This window comes from Hyla sarda, chromosome 1 (genome assembly GCF_029499605.1).
Source record: "Hyla sarda isolate aHylSar1 chromosome 1, aHylSar1.hap1, whole genome shotgun sequence".
In the NCBI taxonomy this organism is placed as follows: Eukaryota; Metazoa; Chordata; class Amphibia; order Anura; family Hylidae; genus Hyla; species Hyla sarda.
In genome coordinates this window covers 358,223,201-358,241,074 of record NC_079189.1, presented here as the reverse complement: position 1 = coordinate 358,241,074, position 17,874 = coordinate 358,223,201, and the positions used below count along the sequence as shown (strand labels likewise).

General features: G+C 45.6%; 1 protein-coding gene across 3 annotated transcripts in view; it reads left to right on the top strand.

Moving 5' to 3' along the window:
• Window positions 1-7,296: 7,296 nt before the first annotated feature.
• The window catches only part of JAK2 (Janus kinase 2), a 274,729-nt gene continuing 264,151 nt past the window's right edge, over window positions 7,297-17,874 (top strand). For all 3 annotated transcript variants that reach the window (XR_008844274.1, XM_056522184.1, XM_056522199.1), the window contains exon 1: window positions 7,297-7,506. The gene's annotated coding sequence lies outside the window, so the exon portion shown is untranslated. The remainder of the gene's footprint in view (window positions 7,507-17,874) is intronic.

Sequence of the window (17,874 nt, the reverse complement as noted above, 5' to 3'; positions counted from 1 at the left end):
GGGAGTTTGTCAGTAGGAACACCGATGTGTTCTCAGACCTTCCTGGATGTACTTCTGTCATCCGTCATGAAATTGTCACTGAACCCCAGGTAAAAATACGGTTGAAACTGTACCGGGTATCGAAATGCGTTGGTGCGTTTCGTTTATGTGTTTTTATCTTTTGTAACGTTACACTTGGATTTTAATACATTTGGAATAAATTTTTGGATTTTATCCTCATTGGGAGCCGTAAGTTTACTTTCATTCCTAATGACTCTACCAGTGTACAGAGCAGGCATTGTATCCGTGTACAGATCAGGCACTGTATCAATGTTCAGAGCAGGCATTGTATCCGTGTTCAGAGCAGGCATTGTATCCTTGTTCAGAGTAGGCATTGTATCAGTGTACAGATCAGGCACTGTATCAATGTTCAGAGCAGGCATTGTATCCGTGTTCAGAGTAGGCACTGTATCAGTGTTCAGATCAGGCACTGTATCAGTGTTCAGATCAGGCACTGTACCAGTGTGCAGAGCAAGCATTATACCAGTGTGCAGAGCAAGCATTATATCAGTGTACAGAGCAGGCATTATACCAGTGTGCAGAGCAAGCATTATATCAGTGTACAGAGCAGGCATTATACCAGTGTGCAGAGCAAGCATTATATCAGTGTACAGATCAGGCGCTGTCCCAGTTTTCAGAGTAGGCATTGTATCAGTGTGCAGAGCAGGCATTATACCAGTGTGCAGAGCAGGCATTATACCAGTGTGCAGAGCAGGCATTATACCAGTGTACAGATCAGGCGCTGTACCAGTGTTCAGAGCAAGCATTATACCAGTGTACAGAGCAGGCACTGTACCAGTGTTCAGAGCAAGCATTATACCAGTGTACAGAGCAGGCACTGTACCAGTGTTCAGAGTAGGGATCGACCGATTATCGGTATGGCCGATATTATCGGCCGATAATCACGATTTTGGGCATTATCGGTATCGGCAATTATCTTGCCGATAATGCCCCGCCCCCCGCACCACCCCCACCGCACCGCGACCGCCACCCCCCTCGACCCGCCGCACCGCGTCGCACCCCCCCACCGTGATGCTAGGCGGTATACCGGTATGGATTTTTTCCCATACCGCTATACCGGTCGGGCCCCTCCCCCACCCTCCCAGTCAATAAAAAAAAAATTAACTTACCCGTAATGGGGGTGGTCCGGGCCATCCATCCATCGTTCCTGTAGCGTCCGGGGGCGTTCCGGGTGGTCCGGTCCGGGCTGTCCTTCTTCTCCCATGGCTGTCCGGCCTAGTACACTGCATAGACGCCGCTACGCCGTGACGTTAGGTGCGTCGCTGCGCACGGGCGTCACTGCGCAGCGGCGTCTATGCAGCGTACTAGGCCGGAGCCTGCCCGGAGTGGAGAAGATGACCGCCGGAGAAGAAGGACAGCCCGGACCAGACCACCCTCCACCCGGAACGCCCCCGGACGCTACAGGAACGATGGATGGATGGCCCGGAGCACCCTGGCAGGTAGGGGAGAGAAGCGGGTGGTGGCGGCGGCGGCCTATGGCCCCGCAAAAGCCACTGCAGATCATTGATTTAAAGCGCCCGCTTTAAATCAACGATCTGCAGCGTTGTCGCAGGGGGTTAAATAGCCGATAACTTATACCGGAATATCGGTATAAGTTATCGGCTATCGGCCCTAACCTGCACCGATTATCATTATCGGTATCGACCCTAAAAAAACGGTATCGGTCGATCCCTAGTTCAGAGCAGGCATTATACCAGTGTGCAGAGCAAGCATTATACCAGTGTACAGATCAAGCACTGTACTACTGTTCAGAGCAAGCATTATACCAGTGTACACCGCAGGCATTATACCAGTGTACAGAGCAGGCATTATACCAGTGTACAGAGCAAGCATTATACCAGTGTACAGAGCAAGCATTATACCAGTGTACAGATCAGGCGCTGTACCAGTGTACAGATCAGGCGCTCTACCAGTGTTCAGAGCAGGCACTGTACCAGTGTTCAGAGCAGGCATTGTACCAGTGTTCAGAGCAAGCATTATACCAGTGTACAGATCAGGCACTGTACCAGTGTTCAGAGCAAGCATTATACCAGTGTACAGATCAGGCGCTATACCAGTGTTCAGAGCAAGCATTATACCAGTGTACAGAGCAGGCACTGTACCAGTGTTCAGAGCAGGCACTGTACCAGTGTTCAGAGCAAGCATTATACAAGTGTACAGAGCAAGCATTATACCAGTGTACAGAGCAGGCACTGTACCAGTGTTCAGAGCAGGCATTATACCAGTGTGCAGAGCAAGCATTATATCAGTGTACAGATCAGGCACTGTACCAGTGTTCAGAGCAAGCATTATACCAGTGTACAGATCAGGCATTATACCAGTGTACAGATCAGGCATTATACCAGTGTACAGATCAGGCACTGTACCAGTGTTGAAAGTAGGCACTGTACCAGTGTACAGATCAGGCACTGTACCAGTGTGCAGAGTAGGGATCGACCAATATCGTTTTTTTTAGGGCCGATATCGATAATCGGTGCAGGTTAGGGCCGATAGCCGATAACTTATACCGATATTCCGGTATAAGTTATCGGCTATTTATCCCCCCGCGACACCGCTGCAGATCATTGATTTAAAGCGGGAGCTTTAAATCAATGAACTGCAGTGGCTTTTGCGGTGCCATAGACCGCCGCCGCCACCCGCTTCTCTCCCCCTGCCTGTCCGGGGTCCTGAGTCCGATCACCACCACACCGCTCTGCGCCCCAGCCCCATTGCCTCCCCCATCCCCGGTTTTATAATTACCTGTTCCCGGGGTCCACTCTACATCTGGCTCCGGTGGCGTCCTCCTGAGCTGTCACTGTGCGCACCGACGGTGACGTTGCGTCACTCGTCATTGCGCACAGTGTAACACAGGACGCAGCAGGAGCCAGAAGTAGCGTGGACCCCAAGAACAGGTAATTATAAAACCGGGGATGGGGGAGGCAATGGGGCCGGGGCGGTGCGGTGGGGGGTGCGACACGGTGCAGCGGGTCGTGGGGGGTGGCGATCGCGGTGATGTGGTGGGCGTGGCATTATCGGCAAGGTAATTGCCGATACTGATAATGCCCAAAGTCGTGATTATCGGCCAAACCGATAATCGGTCGACCCCTAGTGCAGAGCACTAGTGGTCCCACAACATACGTGGTCCCTCAACATATGATGGTAATCCGTTCCAAATGGACCATCGTTTGTTGAAACCATATGTTGAGGGATCCGTGCAATGTAAAGTATAGGAAAGTGGTCTACAACCTGCGGACCTCCAGGTGTTGCAAAACTACAACACCCAGCATGCCCGGACAGCCGTTGGCTGTCTGGGCATGCTGGGTGTTGTAGTTTTGCAACATCTGGAGGTCCGCAGGTTGTAGACCACTGTTAGACGAAGTTGTACTCACCTGTCCCCGCCGCTTGTCACCGCTGCCCGGGATGTCGCCGTCCATCGATGTCGTCGCGTCCCCGACGCTTCGGCAAGGCCTCTTCTTCCCCGGCATCTGCGCTCTCCGTCGTCGCCATCACGTCGCTACGCATGCTGCTCCTATTGGATGACGGGACAGCGTGCGCAGCGACATGATGACGTCGATGGAGAGCGCCAATGATGCAGGGGATCCTGAAGAGGACACGCCGGAGCCCCGAGGACAGGTAAGTTATCGTCAGCGGACCACACGGGGCACCGTAAATGGCTATCTGGTGGCAGCTGAAGCAGCGCTGCCGGATAGCCGTTTATGCGATGGCCCCGACATAAATAATTATCGTATGTTGATGCTGCCTTCAACATGCGATGGTCTCTGAGAGGCCATCGCATGTTGAAATTATCGTATGTCGGGGCCATCGTAGGTCGAGGGGTCACTGTATACCAGTGTGCAGAGCAAGCATTATACCAGTGTACAGATCAGGCATTATACCAGTGTGCAGAGCAGGCATTATACCAGTGTACAGAGCAAGCATTATACCAGTGTACAGATCAGGCACTGTACCAGTGTGCAGAGCAGGCATTATACCAGTGTACAGAGCAGGCATTATACCAGTGTACAGATCAGGCACTGTACTAGTGTGCAGAGCAGGCATTATACCAGTGTACAGATCAGGCATTATACCAGTGTACAGAGTAGGCACTGTACCAGTGTTCAGAGCAAGCATTATACCAGTGTACAGAGCAAGCATTATACCAGTGTGCAGAGCAGGCATTATACCAGTGTACAGATCAGGCACTGTACTAGTGTGCAGAGCAGGCATTATACCAGTGTACAGATCAGGCATTATACCAGTGTACAGAGTAGGCACTGTACCAGTGTACAGAGCAAGCATTGTACCAGTGTACAGAGCAGGCATTATACCAGTGTACAGAGCAGGCATTATACCAGTGTACAGAGTAGGCATTATACCAGTGTACAGAGCAGGCATTATACCAGTGTGCAGAGCAGGCGCTGTACCAGTGTGCAGAGCAGGCGCTGTACCAGTGTGCAGAGCAAGCATTATACCAGTGTACAGATCAGGCACTGTACCAGTGTTGAGAGTAGGCGCTGTACCAGTGTTCAGAGCAAGCATTATACCAGTGTACAGAGCAAGCATTATACCAGTGTGCAGAGCAGGCATTATACCAGTGTACAGATCAGGCACTGTACTAGTGTGCAGAGCAGGCATTATACCAGTGTACAGATCAGGCATTATACCAGTGTACAGAGTAGGCACTGTACCAGTGTTCAGAGCAAGCATTGTACCAGTGTACAGAGCAGGCATTATACCAGTGTACAGAGCAGGCATTATACCAGTGTACAGATCAGGCACTGTACTAGTGTGCAGAGCAGGCATTATACCAGTGTACAGATCAGGCATTATACCAGTGTACAGAGTAGGCACTGTACCAGTGTTCAGAGCAAGCATTATACCAGTGTACAGAGCAAGCATTATACCAGTGTGCAGAGCAGGCATTATACCAGTGTACAGATCAGGCACTGTACTAGTGTGCAGAGCAGGCATTATACCAGTGTACAGATCAGGCATTATACCAGTGTACAGAGTAGGCACTGTACCAGTGTTCAGAGCAAGCATTGTACCAGTGTACAGAGCAGGCATTATACCAGTGTACAGAGCAGGCATTATACCAGTGTACAGAGTAGGCATTATACCAGTGTACAGAGCAGGCATTATACCAGTGTGCAGAGCAGGCGCTGTACCAGTGTGCAGAGCAGGCGCTGTACCAGTGTGCAGAGCAAGCATTATACCAGTGTACAGATCAGGCACTGTACCAGTGTTGAGAGTAGGCACTGTACCAGTGTTGAGAGCAGGCGCTATACCAGTGTACAGAGCAAGCATTATACCAGTGTGCAGAGCAGGCATTATACCAGTGTACAGATCAGGCATTATACCAGTGTTCAGAGCAAGCATTGTACCAGTGTACAGAGCAAGCATTATACCAGTGTACAGAGCAGGCATTATACCAGTGTGCAGAGCAGGCATTATACCAGTGTACAGATCAGGCATTATACCAGTGTACAGAGTAGGCATTATACCAGTGTACAGAGCAGGCATTATACCAGTGTACAGAGCAGGCATTATACCAGTGTGCAGAGCAGGCGCTGTACCAGTGTGCAGAGCAAGCATTATACCAGTGTACAGATCAGGCACTGTACCAGTGTTGAGAGTAGGCGCTGTACCAGTGTTCAGAGTAGGCATTATACCAGTGTTCAGAGTAGGCATTATACCAGTGTTCAGAGTAGGCATTATACCAGTGTTGAGAGTAGGCATTATACCAGTGTTGAGAGTAGGCATTATACCAGTGTACAGAGCAGGCATTATACCAGTGTACAGAGCAGGCATTATACCAGTGTGCAGAGTAGGCGCTGTACCAGTGTGCAGAGCAAGCATTATACCAGTGTACAGAGCAAGCATTATACCAGTGTGCAGAGCAGGCATTATACCAGTGTACAGATCAGGCACTGTACTAGTGTGCAGAGCAAGCATTATACCAGTGTACAGATCAGGCACTGTACCAGTGTTGAGAGTAGGCGCTGTACCAGTGTTCAGAGTAGGCATTATACCAGTGTTCAGAGTAGGCATTATACCAGTGTACAGAGCAGGCATTATACCAGTGTGCAGAGCAGGCGCTGTACCAGTGTTGAGAGTAGGCACTGTACCAGTGTTCAGAGCAGGCGCTATACCAGTGTTGAGAGTAGGCGCTGTACCAGTGTTCAGAGCAAGCATTATACCAGTGTACAGAACCAGCATTATACCAGTGTGCAGAGCAGGCATTATATCAGTGTACAGAGCAGGCATTATACCAGTGTACAGAGCAAGCATTATACCAGTGTACAGAGCAGGCATTATACCAGTGTACAGAACAAGCATTATACCAGTGTGCAGATCAGGCATTATACCAGTGTTCAGAGCAGGCATTATACCAGTGTACAGAACAAGCATTATACCAGTGTGCAGATCAGGCATTATACCAGTGTTCAGAGCAGGCATTATACCAGTGTACAGAGCAAGCATTATACCAGTGTGCAGAGCAGGCATTATACCAGTGTACAGATCAGGCATTATACCAGTGTACAGATCAGGCATTATACCAGTGTTCAGAGCAAGCATTGTACCAGTGTACAGAGCAAGCATTATACCAGTGTACAGAGCAGGCATTATACCAGTGTACAGAGCAGGCATTATACCAGTGTGCAGAGCAGGCATTATACCAGTGTGCAGAGCAGGCATTATACCAGTGTACAGATCAGGCATTATACCAGTGTACAGATCAGGCATTATACCAGTGTTCAGAGCAAGCATTGTACCAGTGTACAGAGCAAGCATTATACCAGTGTACAGAGCAGGCATTATACCAGTGTACAGAGCAGGCATTATACCAGTGTGCAGAGCAGGCATTATACCAGTGTACAGATCAGGCGCTGTACCAGTGTTGAGAGTAGGCGCTGTACCAGTGTTCAGAGTAGGCATTATACCAGTATTCAGAGTAGGCATTATACCAGTGTTGAGAGTAGGCATTATACCAGTGTTCAGAGTAGGCATTATACCAGTGTTCAGAGTAGGCATTATACCAGTGTACAGAGTAGGCGCTGTACCAGTGTTGAGAGTAGGCACTGTACCAGTGTTGAGAGTAGGCATTATACCAGTGTAGAGTAGGCGCTGTACCAGTGTACAGAGTAGGCATTCTCACGTCACTCTTTGCCCCGCCTTTACACGGGCGCGCTTCTCTTCAGTGGAACGCACAAACTGCACTCCGCGTAGCACCACGTGACTTTACAGGTCACATGGGTGTGTCACGTGGGACGGCGACGTCAGAAGGTCCTTTCGGAGAAGGGGGAACTAGCCGCTACCCTGTCACCACAGAGGGAGAACCTGGGCACAACTGCCCCACAGCTGGCCGAACGGCATATCCCAGGAAGAAGACGTTGTTTGCCAGGCTGCGACATGGAGGCTCTGGGAGCTTTGTGACTTACTGGGAAGTGCCTCGGTTTCCCCATGGTGAGTAATTCGCCTGTATTTCCTATACAAGTACTATGGTGTATGGGCAGTGTGTGGTCGGCTCCTCGGCTTCCTTCCTGTGGGCATCTTCTCATAGAAGGTTCAGTGACTGGCTCGGCTCGTGGCATTTCACATAGGGTCAGTAGTAGTATTTACAAATAGAAGTGTCACAGCATGTTACTGGCACCTGGGCACTTGTGGGTATGTGGTGGAGCTTGTGTTGTCTAGTGCTGGGCATTGTGTGCTCAGGTGCCAGGCTGAAATGAGAGCCTATTTGTGTCATTACAAAGGGCTGAGGCTTCTAACATGCCACATTTACCACAGACTGGCTAAGCTATAATGGGTCCTTTTTTTATTTTATTTTTTTATTATTATTTTTAAATAGCCCAAAACCCTACTTAAGTACCCCACCAATCCAATGTAGATGCTTCCACAGCCCCCTGCCAAATATGATGTTATGTTTTTGGATGCTACCACTGTGGCCAGTCACCACATCATTGTAACCCCTGGCTCCGGGGGTCACAGTATGTCATTGCTGGCACAGACTGGCAGTGACCGCTGAATCGGCAGTAAATTGAGGAGGTTGAATTATTTTATAACTCAGGGCTTTTTTTTTTTTTTTCTTGACAAATCAGGCAACCCCTTTAAAGCGATCATAGCGTGCGCCATTTTATTTAACTCTGATGTTACTTAATAAGGAATATGGCATTCAGGCTGGCAACAGTTTCCTATGTGAAAAATATCTATATGAATGTTGCATGATAAGTTGGTACCCTATTCTGTTCGGTGGCGAGGATGTGGTTAGTCATGAAGACTGTGTAGGTGGTTGTGTGCAATGGACTCATTTCCCCCATATGTCCCTGGCCTGATGCTTACTGTAAGCTCTTATATTCAGGCATATGTACAAATATATCCCAAGTAACAGGGAAATGGCATTACGTTGTGCATGTTGAAATCAGTGGGAAATAATCTAATAAATATGCAAAGGTCTCACCTGTTACACTTGTTTTCTCCTTTTGGCTATAAGATGGGGGGGTAAAAGGTGAGACATTGGATTGGGTAACATGCCTATAGGACATCTTGACAAGGTTTGTCCGGTTGGTCCATAACTCACCTTGTACCGCCTGGTTTATGGGTGCAGATACCCCTTTCTTATAAGCCATGTCTAGTGAGAGATGTACTTTACTTTTAGTGTTACTAGTTACAGTGGTCCCTCAAGTTACAATATTAATTGGTTCCAGGACGACCATTGTATGTTGAGACCATAACTCTATGGAAACCTGGTAATTGGTTCTGAAGCCACCAAAATGTCATCAAAAAATAGGAAAAAGTGAAGATTAAAGAAAAATAAGTAGATAACTAATATAGATAAAAGTAAGAAAGATCTGCTGGAAGCTGTAAATCACTGTCTATTTCAGTGTTTTCCAACCAGGGTGCCTCCAGCTGTTGCAAAACTACAACTCCCAGCATGCCCGGACAGCCTTTGGCTGTCCGGGCATGCTGGTAGTTGTAGTTTTGCAACAGCTGGAGACACCCTGGTTGGAAAACACTGAAATAGACAGAGATTTACAAGAGCTTCTTCAGGGTCCTGTACAGTACATGAAATATGTCCTAAAAAAATAGTAAAATTGAGCCGCCTTCACCTGATGTCCAAAGGAGCAGCTAACATGGCATAGGTTAAAATGAGTACAGAACATGTAATACCTCCCTGTACTGTAGGGGGCGCTACCAGACAGGAATTCAGTGCATGCACTGTAGGAATACAGGGGTTTTACCAGTGAATGCCCATTCTGATTGGTCGGTTCTTCCAGCCATTGACATGTTTTGCAGATTCCATAGCATTGTATGTTGAGTCTGGTTTCAAGTTACAATGGTCCAGAAAAGACCATTGTATGTTGAAACTATTGTATGTTGAGGCCATTGTAAGTTGAGGGATCACTGTATTTTATTACTATTATAAAATATTTAATCTGTATTTTTTACTTGGGCTTTTTGTGCACAAGAGGAGCCCTAAGCTTTCGTTACAGTTATGCAGTTTTTTTTTAATTTTTTTTTTTTACAGTTGTACAAGTTTACAGTCTATGTTGTATATTTTTGCCTTAGCTTCAGGAAATATGTTAGGACCGATCACAGATTTGACGTCTTCCGTTGTCCTGTATGTACACAGTTAAATGAGAGGTACTAAAATGAGGTATTTGGTGATACTTTAGAATTCAGGAACTCTTGCTAGTTCACTAGAGCATTGTGGTCACTAGGGGGCAGGATTGTATATGTGTGGGACTCTTACGTAATAAATATGAAACTGAATTTGCCAAAGAGGAAATATAAATATACCGGAGTGCCCCCTAATTCTAAGAGAAGATTTTTGGCAGTCTGGGTATTTATGCCATGGAGAAATAAAGGTGAATGCTTTTATGTAGACGATTAGGAGTGATTTTATGGGTATTATATGAAATGAGTGATAAATCATGTAATGAGCTTTAGAAGGGAACCAATATAATAACTACAACCAATCCCGCAAGCAGCTTTTATTAGGTTTGCTTCCTGTGGCATTACTTCTGAAAATGAATCAACAAATATACCCTCTGTACAGAATCTAACCGTTACCTAGGACACTAGTGAGTCATACCAGCTTTAGCTTCCTAGTTAAATGTCTCTGGCACAGAGGTGGCAAAGCAATAGGACGTTGGGTTCAAATATGAGCATGGCAACGTCTACACAGACTACTTGTGTTCTGCTCAAGCAAGCTTAGGGGAGATAGTGATGGATACAGAACGTTGGTACATACTTGTTATTGCCATCAATCTTGTAGCACAGTATGAAGATCGTAATGTCTTCCTAATGAGGCCGAATTCACAAGTGGCCAATTTTGCTAAATTGACAACATGTATTCCTGTGGGGAGAAAAATCTGCAACACATACATGGAGTAAACATCTGTGTGTTTTTTGCTGTTTAAATATTTTTTGTAGAATACTAAGATCTTTACTTTATAAAGCTAAGTACTAGAGATGAGCGAACTTACAGTAAATCAGATTCGTCACAAACTTCTCGGCTCGGCAGTTGATGACTTTTCCTGCATAAATGAGTTCAGCTTTCAGGTGCTCCGGTGGGCTGGAAAAGGTGGATACAGTCCTAGGAGACTCTTTCCTAGGACTGTATCCACCTTTTCCAGCCCACCGGAGCACCTGAAGGCTGAACTAATTTACGCAGGATAAGTCATCAACTGCCGAGCCGAGAAGTTTGTGACGAATCAAATTTACTGTAAGTTCGCTCATCTCTACTAAGTACACTAAAGTGTTGATTACTTATATGCTGCACTCTGTCTACAGCCCCTTATCTGTAAAAATATAAACACCCCCCCCCCCCCCCCCGTTCAACCTCTGCTTCCTCAAAGGGGTACTCCGCTGGAAAACTTTTTTTAACCCTTCCAGTACTTATCAGCTGCTGTATGCTCCACAGGAAGTTCTTTTCTTTTTAAATTTCCTTTCTGTCTGTCCACAGTTCTCTCTGCTGACACCTCTTTTTTCGGAACTGTCCAGAGTAGGAGCAAATCCCCATAGCTCTGGACAGTTCCTGACATGGACAGAGGTGTCAGCAGAGAGCACTGTGGTCAAGTTCGAAAAGAAAAGAACTTCCTCTGTTTAACTTTCTGGCACCAGTTGATTTAAACAATAAAATGCTTTCCAGCAGAGTACCCCTTTAAAATGACATCCTATGTTGAAGCATACACATTACTCTGCTTCCTCCATAATGTTACACTGCGCTAAAACAAGTAGTGCAGGTGTAATAGAGGCGGTAGAATAACTTGTAACATCACATGCTCCTCGGTAGGACATCACCTTGGGCAGGGGAAGCTGTCCAGCCAGCACACAGAGATTGAGGATTTAGAGAAGATTCTGCATAGGAAATTCACTTACAAGGAAAAATCGCCATGAAATAATGATCAATTTAAAAAAACAAAAACTGTCAGCATGCTCATAATTTCATGGATTCTGAACTTGTAGTCTAGTCACGTTCAAGAGTAGTTTGGTAATCTTTGTGGACTGGCTGATATGTTTCAGTTTTGGATTCCACATATAAATTCTTTGAAAAATGCACAATGGACTTGCCATGTATATGGATAACCCTATTAAGAGAGGTTATCTAGCAAAAAAAAAAAAAAAACTTTTAATGCTCATGGCTGCCTGCATTTAAAAAAACAAAAAAAAACATCTTTACTTACCTCATGCGCTCCCCATGGTGCCTCTGGTATTGCTGCTCCCTCTTCCTGTTGAATGTGTCACTGCACTGTACAGCTTAATGAATTGCTGAGCAGCAATTTGACATATTGAGCCCCAGGATCAGGAAGAAGACCGGAGCTGGGGCTCAATGTGTCTCATTTCTGCTCAGCCAATCACTGGCTGAGGCAAGACACTTTTGTGGCCAGCGTTTTGCTAATCTGCACTCTGACGCATAGACCCCTAGCACTAGAAAGAGGATCACACCAGAGGGTTGGCCGAGAGCAGCAATGCTGAAGGCGGGGGGAGGTGGTATGTAAAGTTATTTTTTATTTTTTATTTATTTATTTTTTCCTCATGGCATAAGGAGATGAGGCAGATGATACCTTTATTTACTGTGTACGCAGTTTGTAAGCTTACGCTTAAGCTATTTTCATACAGCAGAATTCTTGTGGGATCTGCTAGAAAAATGATGCTGGGAAATCCAGCAAGATTTACTGCACATTGTGTTGAATGGGGATTCCGTTGCCCCATGCACATGACTGAATTTCCCCCCAAAAATTGAACATGTCTTTTAAATTTTGCAGAATTCTGAAATCCCATTGTAATTCCAAGTCAATGGGGCTCTGAATTTCGGCAGAATTCTGTGTTTTGAGCACACGGAAATTCTGCTAAAATTCTGCAGCAAGCTTTGCAGAAGGAAATGCAAGGGGAATCACAGAATTCCAACCATGTGAACATAACCTTATATTTTGTCTGTTTTCTAATCCAGCCGAACATTCGGAGATCCCGGCCGAGTCGCTGTGGCACTTCTCCCTCCCCTACTGATCTGACCCCAGAATGGTCAGCTGCGACTGTTTTGGCTGGATTAGAAAACACTTTACTTGAGCATGTGTGTGTGTGTGTATATATACATATGTATATATACAGCGTGTGTGTGTGTGTGTATATATATCTATATAAAAAAAAAATTTCTCTCCTCTGGCTAACCCTTTTTAAAATTCTAAATATATACCCCAGCAGTGTGTGTGTGTGTGTGTATATATATATATATATATATATATATATATATATATATATATATATATATATATATATATAATGTGTGTGTGTGTGTGAGCCCCCCCGCCAGCGCATTTATAATGTAACCCCCGTAGGTGCATTTATAATTATATACCCCCTGCCAGCGCCATTATCAATATATACCCCCCGCCGGCGCATTTATGTGACACCCCCCCCCGCTGGCGCATATGTCATTAATGCAGCGCTATCTGTGAAAAGCATTTTACGCGCAGAGCATCGCTCCAGCCGCCGCGATGCTGCTGATAGAATACTATTCATACATAGTGCTGCAGGGGCATATTATATAGAAGTGCTGTGGGGGCCAGATATATAGTATTATCTGGCCCCCACAGCACTTCTATATAATATGCCCCTGCAGCACTATGTATGAATAGTATTCTATCAGCAGCATCGCGCCAGTGGCGGCTGGTGCGATGCTCTGCGCGTAAAATGCTTTTCACAGATAGCACTGCATTAATGACATATGCACCAGCGGGGGGTGTCACATAAATGCGCTGGTGGGGGGTATATATTGCTAATTGTGCTGGGGGGGGTATATAATTATAAATGCGCTTGCGGGGGTTCCATTATAAATGGGCTGGCGGGGGGTCACATATATATACACTGCGGGGGTATATATTTTTGCGCTGGCGGGGGTTATATCTTTATAAATGCGCTTGGGGGCTAGATATATAGCGCTATATATCTTGCCCCCCACAGCGCTTTTAATATACATTGTCCATTTTAAAATCCCCGCAGGGAGCCCTGACTGGCTCCTCAATACCGGCCATTCAGAGCTCCCCGTGGGGAATTAAAAAATGAAAGTAAAATACATCGTGATCGCAATGTTGCGGACCATGCTGCCCGCTCCCCTGCTTAATAACTTCTGATCGAATCGGGTCTCAGAAGTGAGACCCAGTGCGATCAATCCCTCAGCCCCTGTATTACTACCCCCATCATGGAACAGAGTCTGTTCCATGATGGGGGTAGTAGTACAAGCACTAATGTAGCCTCCCCAGCCACAGGCAGACTCCTGCAGCCAGGAACTACTACTCCCACCATGGAAACAAGTCTGTTCCATGATGGGATGAGTACTAGTCCTGGCTGCAGGAGTCTGTAAGTGGCTGATTTTTTATACTAAAAAAAAAAAAAAAGGTTCAAAACGGATACCCATTTGATCAGCCATTTCTATCCGTTTTTTAAATCTTTTTTTTTTTTTTAACGGAACGGGGGCAAACGGCCTATTCCCATAGATTCAGGCTTTCTGTTACTCTTTGTTGACAGTCCAATGCCATGATATGTCATCTATAATGACAAGATGTCAGCAGCAGCCATTATATATGTTAGTAGCTGCTTTTGTTTTTTTTAACTTAACCTCCCCATAAAGCTTATTACAGTACCACAAAACCCTTTTAAATGTCATGATCTGATTGGTTGCTTTTGGTGTACTGATTTTAAACGTTAAATGTAGCCACAACTGTTGACGGTTTGGCCTACATCTAACGTGTATTGGGGTGACTTGACTCTTCCCTAATGGCAAATGTCAAGGTAAAGATCGAACATGTTAGGCTAGGTTCAGACTACGGAATATCCGCCTGCAATTCTACTTTGAAATTGCAGGCGGAAATTCCGCCTGCTAAAATGTACTGTATAGTGAATGGTTTTCGGTTCACAAATTCACACTTTGGAATTTGTGAAGCGGAATTTGTGAACGGAAAATCTGATTGGAAATTTCCTCTTGAAGAAAGGCGTTGTTCTTTCTTCAGGCGGAAATCCACGCGGAACACATTGCAGTCTATTGGAGACTGCAGTGTCCGCGCAGTCCTAGCGCCGACTGATTCAGCCAGCACTGGCCGCACTCGGAATCTCCGGGCCGAAATTTTCTGCCCGGAGATACCGTAGTCTGAACCTAGCCTTAGACTTTAATGATCTTGATCCTTTGACATGGGCAATAAGCCACCGCTAGAGATGTCTGACAGGGGCTATTCCCCTCCTCCCACATATGCACACTCATCTGTGGGCGGCGTGAACAGCTGTTAGACGAATGAGCTTTCAAACAGTTGTATGGACAGGTGTGTGTGTGTGTGTGTGTGTTTTACTGTAATATTGTGTACTTATGTGCTTTTTGGGTAGTTTCACGCATGCTGTGCCCGAGTGCTAGCTGGGACTTAATAGAGAAAATATGAAATGCTAAACCTACAGTTTATTATAATTTTCAGGTCAGTGGCAGTTTTATCAAAATGCAGCATGCTCTGTTGTGTTTTTTATTTTTTTTCTTCAACCTGTTTGTGAAATTTCTCCCATGGACCTCTCAAGAGATAAAAAAAAATTGCCTAGAAATAACTTTTTTAAATGTGTGTTGGTGTTTTGCCTCACATTCTTCAATAGAAGTCTTTAAATCACACAATCAAAGAATAGAATGAAAAAAACACCTTTAGGGTGCATTCACATGTGCATATTTTCTGATGCAGATTTGCTTCAGCAGATGTTGCAGCCCATTGAAGTCAATGGGAAGCAAAATCTGCTAAAGCAAATCTGCAGCAGAAATACGCACGTGTGAATGCACCCTTAGGGTACGTTCACACGCACGGATTTACAGCGTATTTTATGCTGCAAATCCGCTGTTGAAGGCCCGCTCTATGCTGGCTTTACATGTGCCTGCTCGTAGCGGCAATACGCTGCTACCAGCAGACACACTGCGATGTGCGAGTCACAGTATACTCGCACATCGCGGGAGATCTCTGCCTAGCTCAGAGCAGGGAGAGCGGCCGCGATGTGCGAGTAAGCCGCGCACATCGCTGCAGTGTGTCTGCCCGTAGCGGGGTATTGCCGCTACCAGCAGGCACATATAAAGCCAGCATAGAGCGGGGCCTTCACCAGCGTATCCGTAGCTAAATACGCTGCGAAAATCCGCGTGTGTGAACGTACCCTTAGGGTAGGGTCACATGTAGCTCATACGCATCCTATTTTATGCTAGCAAAATCAGCAGCACAGGGGGAAATATGCTGCATATTCTCATAAGAGTAGACATAGGGCTACCCGCGGCAGCCCTGTGAGTGCAGTGAGTTTTGGAGACTGGGCCAACGTGACTGTAATGCGTGGGCCCATCTCCAAACCCCACTCCACACATAGGGTTGCCACTGGGTAGCCCTGTGTGTGTCTGCTTATAAGAGAATATGAACGGTATTACCCGCTGCAAAGCGGAATTTGCGCAGCCTGAAATACGCTGTGTATATGCTACATGTGACCCTACCCTTCGAATCAGATAATGTGCATATTTTCTACTGCAGATTTGCTGTTGCAGATTTTGCTTCCCATTCAAGCCAATGGGCAGCAAAATCTGCTGCAGCAAAAATAGGACCATGTGAACTACCTTAGGGTAGGGTCACACGTGCTCTATTTTGCTGCAGATTTGCTGCTGTTTATTTTCCCACCCATTGAAGTCAATAGGTAGCAAAATCATCTGCAGAAAATATGCAGCTCAATACGGCATGTGTGACTTTATCTTTAGGGTCTATTCACATGTACATGATCCTGCGCATATTTGAAGCTGCAGATTTTTATGTTGCAGAGTTTAAATGATTGATCACAGCATCAAATCTGCAGCTTCAAATTTTTGTGATGCGGAGGATATTGTATTTGGGAATACCTCTTTAAAATGTATAATAATAAACACAATTTTGAGGGTGCATTTTTTACTGGTGTCCAAAAATGCTGGAGAAAGTCTGAAGACTGCTGGAATTAGATATAGAAGAACTAAAGATTATTTGGACCTTCATAGAACACATGCCTTATTGGTCACTATTTATTTTTTATTTTGTAGATGATTAGTTCCACAATTTTGCAACAACTGAGGTATTTGTTGCAGCAGCTTGAACTGCATTGAATTGTGTTGAAGTGTACCCCAGTTGTAAACAATTTTCCATAAATCGATTGCACAGGTGAAAATAAAAAAAAACTATCTTATTACAGACAAATGCCTCATTCTCCACTTATTAGACTCTTCTCCTCTTCCTTTCTGTACTGCTCACTCACTAAAAGAAACCATGCAGAAGGGATGGATTTTTAGCTTCACTTAGAGATCAGATTACAGCCATCCATAAAGTCTAGGCAGGAATGGGGGTGGGGTAGCAGGGGAAGGGAACTGCTACAGAGAGTGTTTACATTGTTTTAACATTTTGCCCTAGTGTTAAAGGGGTACTCCGGCGCTAAGACATCTTATCCCCTATCCAAAGGATCTTCCACACCGCACCCCATTAGAATCAGCCCCCGAGCGTGCTCTCTCCGGGTCTGATTACTGGCGATTACGGGGCCGGAGCTGATTCTAACTGGGTGCGGCGTGGAAGATCACGGGGGTCCCCAGCGGCGGGACCCCTGCGATCAGGCATCTTATCCCCTATCCTTTTGATAGGGGATAAGATGTCTTAGCACCGGAGTACCCCTTTAAACTCGCAGCTGCATTGCTTCTTACTGCTGTGTAATGTCTTCCTTGCTGCCTGTATGTGAGGTAAAGAGGTATTGGAGCAAGATCTCTTCTATGGATGCTGTGTTTGGTAGACATAATAGCAACTAGTTTTTTTTCTTCCTCTGTTGATGTAGGTTGATATCTAAGTGAAGCTCAAAATCTGTCTCTACTGTATTAATTTTATTAGTAAATTCTGTGCGATTGATCAACGCAAGAGATAAGGGGAATAGAAAAAGAGTGTAGAACAGCTGTAGGCAACCTTTTGGTAGTGCTATGCCAGAGAAAAATTTTGATTGCATTTGGGAGAAGTGCCTTTTGTGCAGGTTCCATTTTATACTGCTTTCCATATATCTTATGGGAATGGAAAGTTGTTTATAATTGGAGGTACACTTTAAAACGCCAGAAACATTAGATATGGCAAATTCAGTCATTCTAGTAGGACAGAATAGCACACAGGAAGCTCTTTGTCAAATGTGCAATCTTTTGAGACAGACTTGAAGGCATATAACATGCATTTAACATGCATATACATCAAGGTCTAAGAGAAAAGACTCGCTTAACTCCTTAAAGACGTGCCGTAAATGTACGGCGCTGCATAGCGTCACTTGGCGCTCATTGCCATA